Raw genomic sequence first — 16,565 nt, forward strand, 5'->3', positions numbered from 1 at the left:
ATTGGCACAGTTTAGAGCAGGGTTTAGGGCTGTTGTACATAGGGTCGCTATGAGTCGCAAACGACTCGATGGCACATAACAACAACAACAAGCGCTCTGGTGTACTAGTGGCAAGAAGTGGCACTGCAACCCCGAAGGCAGACAACCACTCCGCTGGAAAAAGATCAATCTCCCGTGCAAGTACCTGCCTCGGAAAACCCACCAGAGGCTCAGCTATGGATCGGTTCTAACTCTACAGTACATAACATGCGAGCTAACAGTTTAGTGTATTTCTTCTTGGAAGAAGTTGCTAATTATTTCTTTATTATTTCTTTTTTTTCCCCTTGTGCTGTGATCTGGAATGGCCATCAATTTTACTATAGTTTCCATTCAGATCCTACCAAACCAATTCAAAGTCTTTGTATACTCAAGATTTCTTTTCTTTTCTTTCTTTCTTTTTTTCTGTCTAAGATTTATTTCCTTAGAGAATCATTTTCAGACTTTAGCCTGGAGTTTTGAAAGGAGAAGATGAGCTTTTATACTCGTTTAAAGACTAGCTATGTAACATCAAGTAATTTTTCCAATTACTTCTATTTTTCTGAGTGCCCAACTGTCTCCTTGAAATTTCTCCAAGATTTTTTTGAGGTAAACTGTGCCCATCTCTGTGGTCTTGAGTTGCAATTCTCTTTGCTCTAGCTTCTCTAGGCTTGCAACTCTTGTGAAATATCTTGTGAAAATTCTTTACAATTTCTTAAGACCAGCCTAATAGAGAAGGGAATGCACCCACACCACCAACTTTTTATTTCCTAGTACACATTACTGCATTCTTTTTAAGAGTGGTTTTGTTTCTGTTATTTTAATTTTATATTATTGTTGTTATGTGCCATCGAGTCACCTGTAACTCATAGCGACCCTATGTACAACAGCTCTAAATCTTGCTCTATCCTTGCCAATATTATTGTCTCTGACACACCTACCCCCATTATACCAGTCACAGAATCAATCCATCTCATCAGAAGTCTTCCTCTCTTGTGCTGTCCCTCCACCCTCCCGAGTATGACATCCCTCTCCAAGGACTGGTCTCTCCTTGCAACATGTCCAAAGTATGTCAGACACTGCTTCAGAATCCTTGCCTCAAAAGAGCAGCCTGGTCTCACCCTCTCTAGGATGAAACTGCTTGTTCTAGCAGTCATGGTATATTCAATACTCTTCTCCAGCACCACAACTCAAAGGCATCAATTCTCCTTCTATCATCCCTAAGTCATTGTCCAGCTTTCTGATGCATAGCAAGCATGCATAGACTATGGCCTGGATCAGGTACACCTTAGTCTCTAGACTGACATCATTGCTCTTCAGTACTTTGGAGATGTCTCTAACAGCAGACTTTCCCAATGCAATTTGTCTTTTAATTTCCTGGTGACTGGTATCAAGAGTGTTGACTGTGGAGTCAAGCAAACTAAAGCTATAACAATCTCGATCTCTTTACCATCTATCATGGTGCTGCCAATTAGCCCAGTGGTGAGAATCTTTGTTTTCTTGATGTTGATCTTCATCCCATATTGAAATTTGCAGTCCTTGACCTTCTGCAACAAGCACTTCATATCATCCTCCATTTCAGCAAACAGGGTTGTATCATCTGCATAACACAGGTTGTTGATGAAGTCTTCCTCCAAGCCTGAAAGTATCCCAATTTCTTCATTATTGAACATTAACTGGCTGAAAATTTAGCCTATGATATAGAATACCATGGTCCCATATTCTAGCTATCAATTGCCAAATAACAAAGAAAATTAAAACTCCAAAATTTTCCTGAAAATTCTGATGTGACTTGTCATACTACTATAAAAAGAGTACAAATGGTGTAAGAATGACCATTTTTTATCTCTGTTAACTTCAGAAGGAAAAATGTCCCCATCAACAATACAAAGTAAGAACAGATATGACCCCCTCCCCCCCTCCCCCCCATGCTCCTGTACCTACTTCTACTAAACTTAACACTAATTGAGCTGTTTTACTACTGGGTCCAAACATCCATTACAATGACCTCACAGATCAGCACAAGATTCATGATTATGGGGTTTTCTCGGGAGGTTAACATGTTACAATTCAAATTTGCAACAGGATATAATTCCTTAGTCAGGACAGTTTCACAAACAAACCTTTCAAATTGGCAAAACAAGATACAATTCTTCAGTCGGGACAATTTTGCAAGCAAGGTCAGAGGCCTGTTAATGTTAGAAAGTTCCCTTAGTTCTGCTAATTATGGTGTCCCCCATCAGTCCTTTAGCAAACTTGAGTGAGGAAGGTACATGGCTCTGGCTCTGTGGGGCAACAGTGCCAAGCCAGCTCTGTCCCAAGTCAGCCTCTAGTTCTTCACTGAGGCTACAACAACAGCTGTGTAGGTTCCAGTCTAGTTGCAGCATGAATCTCTGGCCTGGAAGGACTTATACGGCACTCTTTGCTTCCTCTTCCTTACTGACAGTTAGATTACAATGTTTGCTAAACTTGCTCAATTTAAACTTGGTCTGATTAGTTGTTATGCATCTGAGAGCTGGACAATGAACAAGGATGACAGAAAGAGAATTAATGCCTTGGAGTTGTGGTATTGGAGAAGATCACTGAACATCTGCGTGGTCAAGAGAACAATCATATATGTCTTGGAGAGGGTACAGCATGAGTACTTTTTTGAGGCAAGCATGATGAGGCATCACCTTAAATATTTTGAGCATGTTGCTAGGAAGGGGAAGGAGAGGAAGACCCTCAACCAGATGGCTTGTCACTGTGACTGTTGCAATGGGCTCTTGTGTGTTGTGAAGTATGAGGATGGTACAGGTTAGATCAAGGTTCAGATCTTTTGTTCATATGACTTGTACTCAACTCAACAACATCTAATAACAACAACAAGGATGAGGGAAATAATTAATTAATTTATAAATAAATTTATAAATAAATAAATAAATGATTATAAATAAATAAATAATTTATATGCATCCTTTCTCTAGCTTCTGCACAGTAATGTGGTAAAGTCAAAGCTGATGGTTGGGAAAGATATTTTGAACAATAAACCCATAGCTCTACAGCTAGTCAGCATAATTTTTAGACATTTAGAACCATATAATGGATTTCACATTCTGAATAATTCTCTACATCTATAAACTACATAGACCTTATGAAGTAGAATGTAGCATCAAGACCGCAGGAAGACACATCAATAACCTGTATTATACAGATGACACAGCCTTATTTGCTGAAAGTGAGAGGGATTTGAAACACTTGTTGCAGAAGATCAAAGAATACAGTATTCATTATAGCTTGCATTTCAACCTAAAAGAAAAAAAAATCCCAAAAATTCTTACCACTGGCCCAGTAGACAACATCATGATAGCTGGAGAAAAGATTGAAATTGTTAACAACTTCATCTTACTTGGGTCTACAATCAACATCCTCAGCACCAGCAGTCAGGAAATCAGGAGGCATATCACACTAAGAAAGTCTGTAGTCAAGGACCTCCTCAAATTATTGAGGGGCAATGATGTCAGTTTGAAGACTAAGGTGCATGTGATTCAGATTGTGGTCTTTCTGACCACTCATTATGCATATGAGAGTTGGACAATGAATAAGGATCACAGAATAATTGATTCTTTTGAACTGTGACTTTGGAGAAGAGTACTGAGCACCCCCTGGACTACAAAAATAGCAAACAAATACGTCTCAGAGAAAATGCACCCAGAGTGCTCCCTAGAGGCAAGGATGATAAAGTTTCATCTCACATACTTTGGACATGTTGCTAGGACAGGTTATTCCTTGGAGGGTGCAACATGCTTGGAAAAGCAGAGAGTTGGCAAAGGAGAGGAAGACCCTCAACTATGTGGATTGGCACAGTGACTGCTCCAATAGGCTCCAGTGTTTCAGGAAGTTTGAGGATGGCTCAGGATAGGACAGGGTTCAGATCTGTTGTTCATAGGGTCACAATGGATCACACTCGATGACACCTAACAACAACATTATAGATTATAGGAAGCTATGATGGCTTAGTTGTAAGAAGTTGCACTGCCAATACAAAGGCATAAGGTTCTCTGCAGGAGAAAGAGCAATCTTTTTTGGATAATCTCCTCCCATAAGATTTACTGCTTCTGAAAACCCTCTGGAGGATTACCTAAGCGTCAATTCTGACTCAACAGTACAGAAGAACAACAACAATTATTAATTACTAATATGGATTGAATGGCAACCCTCACTCCCACCCCAATGTGGTCATAAATTTTTCACCCCTATAACTATGGCTTTAGTCTACTTATTTGGGAATAGGATTTTCTTTGTTATATTAATGAGAACATGTTAGTGTACAGTGTGTTTTGAACTAGTCACTTTGGAAATACAAAAAAAAGAGCAGATTAGGGAATGAAGGACTAGCAATTACCCGGGGTGGGGGGGGGGGGGGGGGGGAACTTCTCCAGGTGAGAAACCTGGCTGTAAGGGGCCCAGCCCACAGACCAAAGAGGACAATAGACTTTAGGAGAGGGGCCTACAATCAGGAGACAGACTCACTCCCACAGCCAGCACATGGAAGTACTAGGACGGATGTTTCCTGCCACACCTCAGGATAGAAGCTGCTTCAGTTCAGGAAACTGGTTACCCCATTCTGCAGACCTAAGAAGATAAGAGACTTCAGGAGAGGGGACTTCAATCAGGTGAGAGACTCACTGCCAGATCCAGCACATTGATATTTACAACCCACCTAGATTGATATGGAAAGATGTAGTACACTTGAAGAGACTCACCGCAAAAGAAGAAATTGAGCAGGTCATAAATAGACTTCCTCTACACCACCCAAGCCCCCCAAAGAAAGTCCTGATCCAGGTGGCTTTACAGTTTAATTCTACCAAACATTCAGAGAAGTTTTATCACCAAGTCTACTTAAATTATTTGTGAAAAAATAGAAAAAGAAGGCATACTTCTGGAGTCTTTCCATGAAGCAAGCATAACCCTAATACCAAAGCCAGGCAAAGACACTATCAAAAAAGAAAACTGCTGGGGTCAATATTTCTCATGAATATAAATGCAAAAATCCTTAACAAAATCCTCTTGGCCAATAAAATACAACAGCAGCACACTAAACAAAAAAATCCATCATGACTAAGTCAGATTCACAACAGATCTTCAAGGATGGTTCAACATAAGAAAAACCAATCAACATCATTCACTACATCAACAAAAACAAAGAACAAGAACCAAATGATCCTGTCAATTGATTCAGAAAAAGCCCTTGACAAAATTCAATACTACTTCCTAATTAAAACACTCAGCAAAATAGGAATACAGTGGAATTTCCTTAACATAGTGGAAAGCATATACGTAAAACCAATTGAGAAAGACTAAAGGCATACTTCTTTTGAAGAGGGACCAGGCAAAAATGCCCACTGTCACCACTCCTCTTCAAAATTTTATTAGAAGTACTTACTAGGGAAATAAAACAAGAGAAGGAAATAAGAGGCATTCAAATTGGCAAAGAGGTGGTAAAACTGTCACTATATGCAAACTATAAAATAGTGTATTGTGTAGGATACAACAAGAAAAAGACCAAAAAAAAAAGAGGGAAAAAAGCCTTGTTGACCTAGTTGACCAATTTAGAATACTTCAAGGACTAAAAAAAAAAAAAAAAAAACCACCTCCAAACAAAGAATCCCACAACAACCTCTTAGACCTGGTAGACCAATTTAATAGAGAGACAGGTACAAGATCAATATACAAAAATCAGTAGGATTCCTCTACAGTAACAAAGAAACCACGGAAAAAAGTAAGAAAGCAATACCATTTACAATAGGCAACCACAAATTGAGGTACTTTGGAGTAAACCTATCTAGAGATACAAGAGAGTCTTATAAAGAAAACTAAAGAATACTACAAGAAACAGTAAGAGACCTAAACAAATTATTTTAAAATGTTCCTTTTTCATAGATAAAATGACTTAATGTAGTGAAAATTACAATTTTACCAAAAATAATCTACCTGTTCAACACTATCCCAATACAGATACCAAATTCATTTTTCAAAGAGACAGAAAAGACACTTGACAAGTTTGTATGGACAGGAAAGGGACCTCAAATAACCAAAGCACCTCTGAATAATAAGAATGAAGTGGAAAACATAGAACTCCCTGATCTTAAAACCCATTGTTTTGTACCTTTGAGTCTAATTCATCCATAGATGACCCTCTTGTGGATTTTCATAGGCAGTAGGTTAATCAACGTAGGAATAGATTGACCATCCTTCTGCTAAAACTCACTATATAGTTGTAAAACATACTACACAGCTTTAATAACCAAAACAGCATAATACAATGGCACGATGACAGATACATAGACCAATAGAATCAAGAATCCAGAAATTAACCCATCTATCTCAAGTCAGCTGGTTTTTTATGGAAGCAAAGCCTGTCAAATGGGAAAACAACAACCTCTTGAATAAATGGTGCTGGCAAAACTGGACTTCTACCTGCAGAAAGCTAAAGCAGAATTCTGATCTCATACCGTACACAAAAATCAACTCAAGATGAATCATAGACCTAGGGGTAAAACCCCAAACCATAAAGATCATAAGAGGCAAAATGAGATCAAACTTGGAAAGTCTAGCCTGTGGCATAAAGAGGCCAGCAAATATAGCCAGAAATGCTGACAACTAAGAAAGGAATACATTGATAAATGGGACCTCCTAAAGATCAAGTCCCTGAATCAAAAACTTTTTTGCAAAAAGGTGAGAGAAAAACCTACAGACTGGCAAAAAAAAAAAAAGCAATGACATGTTAGCAAAGGTCTCATGATGAAAGTTTGCCTAATCCTACAGGGCATTCTCAAGGAAAAGGCTGATAACTCAATTACATAATTAGCAGAAGACATGGAAAGACCACAGAGGATGACATTTAGAGGGCAAACAGACACATGAAGAAATGTTCAAAATCATTCGCAGGAAGAGAAATGCAAATTGAAACCACAATGAAATATAATCTCACCCCAGTAACAGTATCAAAGATTAACAGGGTTGTTGTTGTTAAGTGTTATTGATTTGCTTGCAATTCATAGCGACCCTATAAAGCTCAGAACCCTGCTCTATCCTGAGCCAACTTCATCATCTCTGACACACCTACCCCAACCCCCTAGTCACTGAGTTAATTCATCTCATCCTAGGTCTTCCTTTCCTGCCCTGTCTCTCCACCATCCCAAGCATTATGTCCCTCTCCAAGTGCTGGTCACTCCTTGAAACATGCCCAAAGTATGTCAGAGAGCTTCACAATCCTTGCCTCCAAGGAGAAACTTGGTTTCACCCTCTCTAAGAAAAACCTGTTTGTTCTCTTTGCAGTCCATGGTATATTTAATACCCTTCTCCAGCACAACAACTCAAAGTCATCAATTATCCTTTTATCATCCCTAGTCGTTGTCCAGTTTTCTGATGCATAGCAAGTAGTTGCAAAGACCATGGCCTATTTCAGGTGCACCTTAGCTCCAAACTGACATCGCTGCTCTTCAATACTCTAGAGAGATCCCTGACAGCAGATTTTCACAATGCAACTCATCTTTTGATTTCCTGGCTTCTGTTACCAAAAGTGTTGACTGTGGAGCCAAGCAAATTGAAACTAACAATCTCACTCTCTTCATCATCTATCAAGATGTTGCCTATCAGCCCAGTAGTAAGAATATTTATTTTCTTCATGTTAAGCTTCAATCTATGTTGAAGTCCTTGACCTGCTGCAAATGCCTCAAATCCTCCTCAGTTAGGGCAAGCAAGGTTGTATCATCTGCTTAATACAGGTTGTTGATGAGTTTTCCTGCAATCCTCATGCCACATTCCTCCTCACAGAACCCAGCCTCCTAGATGATCTTTTTCACATGTAGATTGAAAAGTTATGGAAATAGGATGGATCCCTGCCATACATCTTTCCTGATTTTGAACCTGAGCTGGATTGACATGAGACATTTTAAATCAGACAATCACATGATCTCCTCTACTATACCAGTGCCAGAAAGGTGAGGGGAAAATGGGGTTGCTTTCATAGTTAAAAAAGTTAAAAGTTTTGTTGTTTTTATGTGCCATTGAGTCACCTGAGACCATGTACAACAGCCCTAAGCCCTGCTCTATCCTGTGCCAATCTTATTGTGGCCCACCAACACTGAATCAATCCGTCTCATCAAGGGTCTTCCTTCCTCTCTTGCACTGTCTCTCCACCATCCCAAGCATGAAGTCCCTCTCCAAGGACTAGTTCCACCTTGTAATATGTCCAAAATATGTCAGATGAAGCTTCAGAATCCTAGCCTCTAAGGAATAGCCTGGTCTTACCCTCTCTAGGACAAACCTGTTCATTCTCCTCACAGTCCATTAAAAGGATGGCAAGCAATAAATACTGGAGAGAAAGTGGACATATTGGAACTCTCATACCCTGTTGGTGAGATTGTAAAATGGTACAGCCACTTTGGAAGCAACTCTATCATATGGTGCATAAAGATTCATTATTATTATGTCCTCTTGTTTTACTGATTCTTTAATCATTACGCAGTGACCTTCCTTGTCCTTGGTGATGGTTTTTGCATTGACATTTATTTTATCAGAGATTAATATCACTACTCTTTTTTCTGGTTGCCATTTGCTTGCTATAGTTTTTCTCAACCTTTTTAGTCTTTATCTTCACTTTTCAGGTGTGTCTTTTGTTGACAGTATATGGATGGATTTGGTTGTGGTTGTTGTTGTTTTTATCCAATCCACTATTCTATTTCTCTTCAGTAGTGTATTTAAACTATTCACATTCAGAGTGATTATTGAGAGGCAAGATTTTACTGCTATCATTTTGTTGAATTCTTTTTTATGTTGATGCTAGTTTCTTTGATCCATCCTACTTTCTGTGGCACCTCTGTAAGAAGGATGTCTCTCAGTGTTTCATGCAACACTGGTCTTGTTTTTACAAACTCCCTTAGGTTCTTTTTTTCTTGATGTCTCCTTCATATTTGATGGACAATTTTGCTGAGTACAATATTCTTGGGTGACAGTTGTATTGAGTGAACTGGGTCTGCCGTTTCACTGAGCTCCAGCTGAATCACTCCTTTCTGCTTGAGGTTAAAGGGTCTCACGTGGTCCAGCCAAACAGCAGCGACCCCACAAAGTTCCTCACTCAAATTCCAGCTGTCTTGCTCTCTGCTGGAGAGTTAGTAAAATTGTCTAAAGTTTTAGTGTTGGCTCATTAAAGTATAACATCTTTTTACTCAACTACCTTTTCAAAGGCTATAAATCCAAAATTCACAGTTGTCGAATCAACTTTAACTCATAGTGACCCTTTACTTGGTTTCCAAAGCTGTAGCTCTTAATGGAAAGAGATCTCCCATCTTTTTCAAGGAAAAGAATCAAAGTCAAAGAACCCTAAATGGAGACAGTAAGAGCAAAGGAAAGAAAGCCTTTAGCAGATATTTGAAATGATACTTTCTTTTTATCATTTTTAGTTGTTATAAAATAATAAACAAAAAATTGCCATTTTAACCATATTTATATGTATAATTCAGATAAGATGATTAAATTTACAATGTCATGCAGCTTTCATCACTATTTCAAAACTGTTTTTATACTTGCAAACAAAATCTTCCTGAATTAAACAGTAATTCTCAGATAGCCCTCCCCAGCCCCTAATCTCCTGTGTAACTCTGAGTTTGCCTATCTTGTGCTTTATTACTTGTTTATGAAATATAATTATAAAAGCTATTTTAATGATACTTTTATTGAGAAAATAAAATAACTTAAGTATCTGTGACTTGTATCCAGGTCTTGTATTATAAACCTCTGATTACTTAAAAACAAGCATAAATGTTCTAGGATCTTTACATTAATATGATTTTTTTAATTGTCTTAAAAGGCTACATAGCCTTTAGTAGAAATTAAGTTTTGAGTAACCCTTATTCAGATATTTTTTTAAAATACATAGAAATAAAAATACCTTCTGGCCCCTGCTAATGACTTAAAATATCCTAGAAAAGCAGCCTTCCTCTGTCCTTCCCCTCACCTTGCATGCCAATTTCCTATGGCACTCACCTTTGTCTTCCTCCTTGACAACTCAATTCAAAACAGCCGAGTCAGGCTCTGGAATTATTGTGGGGGAAGAATGAGTGAAGCAGAAAAACACAGGTGCCACGACTTCCCGTGAAGAAGAGCCAGGAGATCAAGTTCTAATCTTCACGTGAATTCAGGTGGGCTTTACATCAGTCCAATAGGGTTAATTTACTTGAGTAACTTTCACCTGTTTTTCATCCTGTTGGTGCTGAGCTCTTCCATACTTTAAAAGAATTACTAGTATTTTTTTTTCACAGAAAGCAAGAAATTAATCCTAAAAGCCTAGAGATTCAAGGCAAATCTTCTAAAAAGACCTCTATATCTCTATGCATTGAGGTCAGTGTTGAAGTCCAAAATGCTAGTATGTTCCCGAATTGACCAGGTTGTAGGGGAATGAGGTGGGTTGTTTGAGCCTCTGCAGCCTCTGTCCATGGCCTGTACTTTCTTGTCCGATTCTGACAGTCCATAAAACTCTACTCTTCAGCATCTCTTCTCTAGCTCCTTCATATCTCCCTAACGAGGATAAAGAATACTAGAAGCATCACCCCATTTTGTTTCAGGCTAAGCCTAAAAGACTATGAAAGATATGATTATATCAATATCTATAAAAAAGAAAGCTCTGATGGTGTAGTCTGCAGGAAGTTGCCCAGCTAACCCAAAGGTAATGTCCCTCTGGTGGTTCAAATCCACAAGCTTCTATGTGGGGGACAATCTCTTCCCAGGCAATTTACAGCCTCTGGAAATCCATTGGAGAGGGAGCTGTGAGTAAGTGCCTACTTGAAGGCAATATGTTTGTCGGGTTTATTGTTAGAGTTTGGTGTTTTTTATACCTATAGAATTTTTTTTTTTTAAATTCTGGTGGCCTAGTGGATAAAGAGTTGCACTGCCAACTCAAAGGCATGTGGCTCAAATCCAATAGTCATTCCACAAGCGGAAGATAGACAATCTACTCCTGTATGATTTATAGCCTGAAACCCTCTGAAAGCTCAGCTGGAGCTGATTCCAACTCCATAGCAATGAGTTGTTATTTTTTATGATTGTGAATATTGGCATAATGGGGATACAAATTCTTTTAAATGCATTAGAAGGGATAAATTTTACCTGATATGTAGAAAGTGTAGAGGACACTGGTGCTGTAGTGTTTAAAACACTAAGCAAACAATTAAAAGGTCACCAGGTTCTCCTCAGGAGAAAGATGAGATGGTCTGTTTCCACCGAGACTGACGACATTGGAAACTCTGTGGAACTACTCAATTTTGTCCTATGGTATTGCTACAAGTTACTTTATACACGTTAACTAAACAAGTTTGGATTTGGGTTAGGTTATAGAAAGTATAGTCTGTGGTTGGTGTATAAAATTAATGGGTTCAGCTGCTAATCAAAAGGTTGGAAGCTGGAGAATACCTAGAGTTATGAAAGACCTGGATATCTCCTGAAAGGTATCTTGACAGTCACAGAAAGATATTTTCACAGTCACTGAAAATTGTGTGGAACACAATTCTGCTCTGACATGCATATAAGTAATATACAAGCCATTGCACAGCTATGGCATTATTTGTTTTTTTTAATTGTACAGAAGGTAGTCAACAAATTAGTGCTCAGGGTGTCTAAGGATTGGCTGTTTTTCCTAGCCAGTAGTTAACTGTTTATTTTGTGATGAAGTAATTATTGCATTAGGAGAGAGGATTAGGTTACAATATAAACCCCACTCTACTAGAGGTTTATACAAGCTCATGTGACTTCAGCACTAGGTACTTTCTCTGTGGACTACTGGCCTAGGGCACAGTGTTCAGCCTGCATCACCCACAGTCACCACCCTGCTATGCTACAATTAATAGTCTGCAGGATCATGGCCCATTGCTTACCAGTCTTCACACTACCAGCCTGCATCTCCCACAGCCACCATTTCGCTGTGCCACAACTGATAGTCTACAGGATTCTGGCTCATTGCTCAGCAGTTCTCCTAAACCAGCCTGTTAACCTACTGTCACGTCAGTCTTTACCCTGATTGGTCTGAGTCTCTGGGAGATCTTCAAGTGAACCACTGAACCCAAGAGCCATAGAGGAATTGGGCAACTGAGCCATGGGGTGGAGCTATTAATGTTAGACATTATGGGTTTATACTGCTGGTTAAGCCTTTGGGACTTTGTTGATCTGAAACTTCTTATAAATAATCTCCTATTAATCTTAGCAGGGTGAATTATAAAAACAGATGTTTTCCATATATCTAAAAAGAAGAATTTCAAATGCTGATAATGAGTAGACTAGACAGAACACATTTAATTGAACAGATGCCAAAACACATAAAAGTGCATATTTCATTTTGTGCCTATGAGAATTGCTCAACATCTTTTAACTGGTAGGTCAACTGGTACGTATAGAAAAACTTAAAATTATATGAAGAAACTAACATGCTAATTTAATGAATTGCTTTCTTTTTCTGTAAGATGGTTCATAAGATTTCCATAGCAGAACTTATATCAAAATTTCTGGAAAAATTAGAACTCTAGTAGACTAAAACAAATTGTCTCTGAGTGGAATGTTAGGGAGATCTAGTGGCTTAGTTCATAATGAGGTCCACTGATAACTGAAAGGTCACAAATCTCTGACTATATGAACCTATCAACAGCTTGACAGTTAAAGATGGACAATCTCCTCCTGTGCACAAATTATAGCCTCAGAAATCTAGTGGCTAATCAGCTATGAGGTGCTTCCAATTTAATGGTGATAAGAGCTGAGAAGTGGAATGTTAGGAGACAGGATTCAAATGCTTTGAATGTCCATTATTTTCCTGTTGTTCATGACAGAGGCTGATGCATAAGAATTTCAAATCCTTCCGATTCTTCAACTAGATGGAAAAGGCAATCTCCAGTTTCATTTGAAATGGAAAGAAGCCCCAAAGAAGCAAAGCACTCCTTAAGAATAGAAGAATGGTAGGAGGTCTCACTCCCTGATTTCAAATCCTACTACACTGCCTTGGTGGTAAAGACAGCATGGTACTGGTACAATGACAGACACATAGATCAAAGGAATAGAATTGATAACCCAGAAATCAACCCATCTATCTATGTTCAACTGATATTTGGCAAGGAGATGAAATCAGTCAAGTGGGGAAACGACAGCCTTTTTAACAAATGGTGTAGGCAAAATTGGAAAAGTATCTGCAAAAGACTCAAGTAAGACCCACACCTCACTCCATACACAAAAACCAACTTAAGGTGGATCATGGACCTAGGACTAAAACCAAGGACTATAAACTTCATTACAGAAAAGCTAGGAACAACACTAGAAGTCCTAATCCACAACATAAACAGTCTTCCAAGTATCCTGAAAAACCTACAACCAGGAGAAGATAAAGTAGATGAATGGGATCTTCTAAGACTCAAATTCCTATGCACATCCAAAAACTTTTCCAACAGGGTGAAAAGGGAAGCCACTGACTGGGAAAAAGTATTTGGTAATAACATATCAGATAAGGGACTTATATCCAGAATTTATTAAATACTTGAGCACTACAACAAGGTAAAGGTAAATAATCCAATAGAAAAATGGGCACAGGATATGAACAGGCACTTCACCGAAGACGACATTCAGATGGCTAACAAGCACATGAAGAAAGGTTAAAAATCCCTAGCTCAAAGAGAGATGCAAACCAAAACCACTATGAGATATCATCTCTCCCCACTCAGAATAGCAAAATTTAACAGAGCAGCAAACAACAAATGCTGGCGAGGTTGTGGAGAAACTGGAACCCTTATTCACTGTTGGTGGAAGTGTAAAATGGTGCAACTACTGTGGAAGGCGGTATGACGCTTTCTCAAAAATTTGCAAATAGAGATACCATTTGACCCAGCAATTCCACTATTGGGAATATACCCCGAAGAGACCATAACTGACATCCAAGCAGATATATGCACACCCATGTTTATCATGGCCTCTGGTCCTAAAGTGTATGAGATGAAGTTTCACAATACTTGCCTGTAAGGAGCATTCTGGCTTCACTTCTTCTGAGGTAGGTCCATTTGATCTTTTGACAGTCCATGGGATATTCAATATTCTTGACAAACACCGCAATTCAGAATTCTTCCCAGTTTATTTTCTAGCTTTCACAAATGTATGAAGCATTGGAAAATAGCAGGTACATCTTAATATTTAAATTTATTTCCTTGCTTTAAAGCATTTAAATGAGGACCTAGAGAGTAGATTTGCCCAATTGTTAACAACTTCATTCTTTTTCTCTATTTATCAAGATGTTATTACCTATTTATTCATCTAGTAGTTAGTACTTTGTTTTCTTGAATGTTGAGACATATCCTTATGGAAGAGTGTAGTCTCTGATCTTCAATAAGTGCTTTAGGTCTTTGTCAATTTCTGCAAACAAGGCAAATCTTTCTCAAACCTGATGATAACACTTTCTTCTTCAAATAATACCACAACAACAACTCGTTGCTTTCAAGTCAGAACCAACTTCTGGCTGCTCCTTCAGTGGGTTTTCAGAGGCTATGAATCGCTCAGAATTGTCCACCTTTCTCCATTGGAACAGCTGGTAGATTCAAACCACCTGCATTAGGATTGGGAGCACAACTCCTTAACTACTTACTAGGCCACCTGAACTCCACTCCTCTTTCATATTGAATACATATGGAGAAAGGCTACAGCAACACTGACCCACAGCTTTCCTGATTTTAAACCATTCTCTTGTTCTGTTCCAATGACTGCTTCTTGGTCCATGTACAGGTTTAGCAGGCGCACGATTAAATGTTCTGAAATTTCTATTTTTCTCAATGCTATCCATAACTTGTTAAGTTCCAGGATCAAATGCCTTTTCACAGTCAAAAAGCAAAAGCAGACTTTCTTTCAGCCAAGATCCATCTGACATCAGCAATTATATCCCTTACTTCATGGTCTTAGTTGAGTTTGAATTTCTGGCAGTTCCTTGTACATATGTGTGGTGTTAAGGGTATAAAATGTTCAAAATGGCTTTCCTAAACATTGAGTTTGACTTTGTCATGTCCTCATGGACACGAATATGCAAATAGAATATGTTAGTCTATCAGGCCATGGTCTTTTCAGTCATTTACTATGCATCTGAGAGTGGACAATTACTAATGAGGACAGAATTGATGCCTTTGAGCTATGGTGCTGGAGAATAGTGCTGACAATGTCATAGACTGCAAAAAGAACAAATAGATATGTCTTGGAGGTGCAGCCAGAGTGCTCTTTAGAGGCAAGGATGATAAATCTTCATCTCACATACATCGGGCCTATTGCTAGGAAAGGTTATTTCTTGTAGAGAGACATTATACTTGGGAATGTGGAGGGGTGGCAAAGAAAAATGAAGACCCTTGACCTGGTGCGTTGACACAGTGACTGCAGCAATGGGCATGAGTGTGTCAGAGACTGTGAGGACGACACAGGATAAAACAGTGTTCAGATTCGTATATTATGGGGTAGGTCTGAGTCTTACTTGGCTTGATAGTACCTAATAACAACAGCAGACATTGAGACTGACTTTGCTATGTGGATGGGTAGTAATATGCAAATGGGGTAAGTTAGCCTATCCACAAGGGGATTAGATAGTCTCACCAATCCACAAGAGGACAATTTAATGTCTTACCATTAAATTGAGTAGATCCAGCAGCAGAATTTGAGACTTGCCACCAGCAAAGGAGAGAGAGGGCAAGATTTATAATAACAGGGACAACACAAGATGGTGATGCCCTCTCTAAAACTACCAGCAGCCATGACTGAAGCAGATCAGACTCTTGAGAGTAGACAGAGCTGACCTTAGGACTGCTGACTTTCATGGAAACAGAGGTAAGAGCCTTTTCCTAAGTTAGTTGGAGGAAAAGGGGAGTGAGGAGGAGTGTAGCCATAATTGGCATGACTGAGAGCTTTGTAACACCGTCCTAAAGCTGTGAGGTTCAAGGTGTAGGTGCCAGTGAGCACAGTTCAGAAGCTGTCCTAAGTGATTATATCTTGCTGCCAACCTGAATGATAGCCATTTGACTTTCCTAATATGGTTCTGCAGGGTCACTATGAGTTGCAGGTAACTCGACAGCACATAACAACACACAATATGGTTCTGTGTGGTCGTGAGCTATCAGATTTTGGACCCTGTAAGTAAGAGCGATGTTGAGATGAGTAGAAAAAGATGGTGGAGAATGGGAGCATATCTGTTGTCAAGGGAATTGGGTTTGTGATATGGTTGTTGTTGATGGGGACAGTGACGGGGTCAGTTCTCCTTTGTGAAGTTGGTAAAGGTCAGATATGGCCATCCCCACATGACCTTTTCTCTTTTTAAATATAAAACTCTTGTGGTGAATACACGGGAATCATATTGACTTCATGGGCAGGAAGAGACGAAGAGAAGCTCAATATCAGCAGTCAAAAGAAAGCCAGATGGGCATTTACGTTGTTTCCAACTCCTTGCTATTGTAAACAAAGCCGCGATAAACATGGGTATACGTATATCTACTTGGATGTCATTTATGGTCTCTTTA

Source organism: Elephantulus edwardii, unplaced genomic scaffold (assembly GCF_000299155.1).
Source record: "Elephantulus edwardii isolate Elephantulus edwardi_28Jun2011 unplaced genomic scaffold, EleEdw1.0 scaffold00332, whole genome shotgun sequence".
NCBI lineage: Eukaryota > Metazoa > Chordata > Mammalia > Macroscelidea > Macroscelididae > Elephantulus > Elephantulus edwardii.